Source organism: Danio rerio, chromosome 7, assembly GCF_052040795.2.
Source record: "Danio rerio strain M-AB ecotype USA chromosome 7, GRCz13ab, whole genome shotgun sequence".
NCBI classification, from domain to species: Eukaryota; Metazoa; Chordata; class Actinopteri; order Cypriniformes; family Danionidae; genus Danio; species Danio rerio.
The window spans coordinates 62,045,001-62,050,000 of record NC_141027.1 but is presented as its reverse complement, the minus strand read 5'-3'; the positions used below and the strand labels follow the sequence as shown (position 1 = coordinate 62,050,000).

The 5,000-nt window shown below is 37.7% G+C and overlaps 1 protein-coding gene and 1 long non-coding RNA gene across 4 annotated transcripts in view; one reads left to right on the top strand and one right to left on the bottom strand.

The window, feature by feature from the left end:
* LOC147836147 (uncharacterized) overlaps positions 1-1,746 on the bottom strand; it is a 2,700-nt gene extending 954 nt beyond the window's left edge. Inside the window, exon 1 of the long non-coding RNA XR_015496368.2 lies at positions 1,453-1,746. This is a non-coding gene — a long non-coding RNA (uncharacterized LOC147836147). The remainder of the gene's footprint in view (positions 1-1,452) is intronic.
* Positions 1-5,000, top strand: part of zdhhc21 (zDHHC palmitoyltransferase 21) — a 70,109-nt gene that overhangs the window by 10,663 nt on the left and 54,446 nt on the right.

Here is a 5,000-nt window from a genome sequence, read left to right as displayed (position 1 = left end):
TAGCTGGGATACAGACACACTGCTCACTCTGAATAACAGACACTAATATTTCATCTAAATCAGACTGGCTTTAAAGTCTTCATATGTTAATTTGTTAGTAGTCAATTTTTTGGCACCAGATGAAAGATAATCCTGTCTTGGTTGTTTAAATTTAATTTCAATCTTTTTACACTGTATCTTTCTCTGAATTGTTTTGCTATATCAGCCCCAAAAGCACAGTCAGCACTTACACAGTGAGCTAATGGTTCATTGTCCAGTGTTTGAAATAGGTGTTCAATTTTGTTAAATTTTTACTTTTCTATTTGTCAGAGTGGCAGCAAGTAATTGGTTGTGTGTGTTGCAGGTCTGTTAGTGTCAGTGTCTCGTATAATCTGAGTCTCCCTCTCTTGGACCTGAGAAGTCAGGTCCACTCTAATTTCTGCAAAAGAATGGTTAGGTTTATTACATGCAACACAGGATGAGAGGTGGTACCAGGTATCACCCTTGCCAGCAACCTTAACAAAATGGGACAATCTGGCAATGACTTTGTATGGTTCAGACCATGTGGGCTCCCTCCACTTCCTCTCAACTTTTTGGCCAAATTTGCGTTTGTGTCTTGTCTGATCTGTACATCCCAAAATATACTTCAGCTGCTTTTATCCTTCCTTCTTTCTGGCTGTAGCTGTAGCCTTTTCCACTGAGCCTGAACTGGAGGATAGCCATATTCCTCACATTCACGATCAAATTCTCCCTCCATGTTGTTTTATGTTTTCAATTAATCAGTGAAAAAAAAAAATATATATAAAAAATAAATAAATAAAAAATCAGCTGTTTATAACACTTTCAACACAGGAAAAAGTTTATAAAATAGCCTGGACTCTAACCAGGGCAGGGGAAAAATGCCTGGACTTTAACCAGGGCAGGGGAAACGGTGCCTGGACTTTAACCAGGGCAGGGGAAACGGTGCCTGGACTTTAACCAGGGCAGGGGAAACGGTGCCTGGACTTTAACCAGGGCAGGGGAAACGGTGCCTGGACTTTAACCAGGGCAGGGGAAACGGTGCCTGGACTTTAACCAGGGCAGGGGAAAAGTGCCTGGACTCTAACCAGGGCAGGGGAAAAGTGCCTGGACTCTAACCAGGGCAGGGAAAAAGTGCCTGGACTCTAACCAGGGCAGGGGAAAAGTGCCTGGACTCTAACCAGGGCAGGGGAAAAGTGCCTGGACTCTAACCAGGGCAGGGGAAAAGTGCCTGGACTCTAACCAGGGCAGGGGAAAAGTGCCTGGACTTTAACCAGGGCAGGGGAAAAATGCCTGGACTTTAACCAGGGCAGGGGAAAAGTGCCTAGGCTTTATTCACTCATATATCTCAACTCACTTTTAATATTTAATTACTTCAGTTTTAGTTTGTCATTCAACACACAATTTTAGTAATAATCAATAGCAGAATTTTGATAGAAACAGGCTTCTGCTTACCTTCTTTTAGTGACCGGTCAAGTGTTGAATGAAGAAACGCCGCTGAAGTTTAGTGTGGAGTTCAAACAATCAACTCCTCCTTTCAGACTCCTTTGTTGACCGATCCGGGTGCCCCCTCCATTTTGTTGGACTATTTCTCACTTGCCTTAGTCCACCCCAATTCAATAATCGGTCAGGAGTCAATTAATCAAAATCAATGAATTTATTTATCGAGCATAAGTGAATAAAGCGAAGGTCAGGATCCTGGGCTTTTGAAGAACCGTCAGCCAAGCAGTCTGGATGTCCAAAAGCTCTCGAACTCTTTCGACTCCCTCCTTTTATCCATCAGCAGCGTTCAATCTTTTTGACCACTCCTCTGATCAGTTACCCCCAATCTCTTTTGTTGCCATCAGCTGTTTTCAGGCAGAATCATCTCTCAAAAGTCTGTGGTCTGCACACAGAGATACCTCTGCACACAGAAACAAAATGGCAGGTGAAAGTATCACTTCTCCTTGACATACTTGACACTACTGACATCTGGGGTGCAGCAAGCAACTGTAGCAAAAAATCATCAAAGCACAGCTGAGCATCATAACTTCCTTATAGAGATATCAGGATAATATAAATTTTATTAAAGCATCATAAATCACGCATACACACAGAGCAGTATAAAATGCTGCATCTACCCACATCTGCTTTTCCTCATAATCCTGTCTATGAACTCTTGACCTGTGTATGCACCCATCTAGGGGAAGCCCTTTTGCAGATCTGTCTCCAGCCAGCACCCACACACAGCTCTTGTGGTTTTAGCAGTTAGTTAGAAACGCATTATAACGGGTTAAGTAGAAGTATGCTATATCAGGAGACATCATCATATCTGACAAAAACACATATTGTAAATAATGAATAGTGAGGCAAATGGGAGTATATTCCTCCAATAGCAAAAATATATCAAAAGAAAAGAGTGATTAGTAAGAGAATAAAGCAATATTTGCCTCATCAGCTCCAGTTCTCTTTTCTGTGTAGAAAAGTCACACATCACAGCTGCAACCCAGACACGGACTTTCTGCAAGACTTGTCTGTTACAGATTTAGTTATTTGACATTATAGGGGTGGAAAGTTCCTGTCTCATTTTAAGGTCAAACAGAATGTCTCAGCATACCATTGCGTGGGCTCATTAGATTATCATGGTTCAAGCAAACACATATGCATTATAAGCATGAGCACATATATGTAATTCAAAAGAAGCATTAGACTGTAATTTTATTCCTTCAATAGCAAAGATCATAGCCCATTTACAACTTAACACAGTGCAAGTTTAGCGGAAGAATGTCAAATCAGAATCACGCAGATGAAGCACACTAATTACTACTATCATGAAACTATTAAAATTGTATTGGCATAAATTTGCTTATTTGCAGCAGCTTTTTTTCGCGCAACAGAAATGCGGTGTTGGAAAGCAATCATTGAATAAAAACAGGATTAATAGTGAAATCAGCTTTTCATTGTATTCCTAATAACTATATCAGTGCATTGAAGGCCTTTTATGGTGTTATCTCGATAGAATAGCCTAAGTTATATTGAAATAATTCAAAGAACAAAGATATAAAAAATTACATTAAATAAATAAACAATTAAAATATGTTCAGGTTGTCTTAATTTTAATGCCCTCGTGATGATAGTGTGCTTTATCATTATGGGCGTTTTACGTTATAGCTAACGTGATTCAAATGATGGATCTGCGTAAGAGAAACTAGGGGTTTTGGAAAACATGCATCACTATATCCTTTTTTTTCCCCAAACTGTGCATAGTTCAGCCGCAAGTTACTGTACGTCTTTTTTGGGAAAGCACCCCATGTCCGCTAGTGCTGCGCGCCTCTTTCTCTGGGCAAAAAGGAGTTGATTTTTAAAATATTAAAGATATAGAATAATTAAATTTTCAGCAAAAGAGACATTTATTTAATATTTCACTATGCATTTAATCTGATAGGCAAATCTTTATAGCTTAATTAAACACATATTGTCAAAGACCAAACATAGGCCTATTGTATGAAAATGAAAAGGGCATTTTTTGTTATTAGACTACTATTTGTTATTTGTTGCCTAGGCTATTTTCACATTTGAGGTGCTTTATTGGCATGACAAGTAACTGTACATTTGTTTTGCCAAAGCAGTGCAGCGTCGCATCGCACAAACAAGACATTGCAAAAAGAGCAGTAGTGCAAACAAATATTAATATAACATAAAATTAAAAAAAAATTATTAATAAAAATAAAAATAGAATAAAAAATAAAAATAGAATAATAAAAATAAAAATAAAAATAGATTTTTGATAACATTAAATAGGATAAAGGTAATAATAGTAGCCTATTATCAAAAGTAAGTCCACATAAAGAGTTCCAGTATTTGTGTGTTGGCGACAGGAGCGGGTATTGTTGGTTGAACACACAGCCGCACACACACTCCCCCAGTAAGATGGGTTCTTTTCGACAGGGACTTAAAGTTGTTTTGTATGTGTTGGATTATCGGGTAGAATTCTTCCGGATCTCTGAGTATTTGCTGCACTCAGTAGGGATATGCAGCTCCGTCTCAATCAGCTGCTGAGGGCACAGCCGCTTCTCCACCGGCAGCCATGTTTTTTTGTGCCGGCCCGTCTCTACGGCTAGCTGATGTCCGCTTCTAACATGTTAGAAAATACTGCAACTCAAGCTGTTGGTATCTCCCCGTGGTTGAAATTGTTTGTTATTCGAAAAAAAGAATAAATATCAGCGCGCAGTAGTTGCTTTCTAGATTTATTTTAGGCCTATATTCAGCTGTTTTATTTATTTATCTTAAATGATGGATCTTACGCAGATCCATCATTTGAATCACGTTCTGATAACTTTTAGAGATAATGTCTGTTTTTATCAACTTTTCTGTCATTTATTTCTCATTTGCTACTTATTTTATTAATTTGTTGATGTTAATATATTACATAGGCTTGTATATGCATATCTAAAAGCCTTTGGCGTTCAAATTTTTTTTGAACTTGCAAGAGAGAAAGAATCTGATTTGACCTGTCAGAGCACATTGCATATGCTTTTTTTGAAATAGCATTTGTTTAACAAATATTTTAGCACATCGAAAGTAATTAAATTACCTGTCTTTTGATTAAAACCTTTATGCAAAAAGATCAGAAAAAAAGGCAATTATGCGACACATGACATGCATCGCTTTTATGCCACGTTTTGAGGATAAATTTGCATTTAGGTGCTGCTTTGAATAAAATAAAACTATTAAAAAGCACATTAAAGACTTTACTCATAAAATAAAACATTCATAAAGGAGTATCTTATGAAAAAAAACACCAATTGACGGGCTCTGCTTTCGTTTTTAAAAGAATCAAGCAGCTTTAAAAAATATATAATTTGCTGAAGAGTAGGCTTGGGCGATATTACGGTATTATGGTATACTGCGGGATCTAAAAATAGCAACGGTGTCAGTTTCAATATCGTTATACCATCATAAAATATTAAATATCCTTTATTTAATGCCTACAAAAACGTATGTGTGATTGTCATCACGGGACA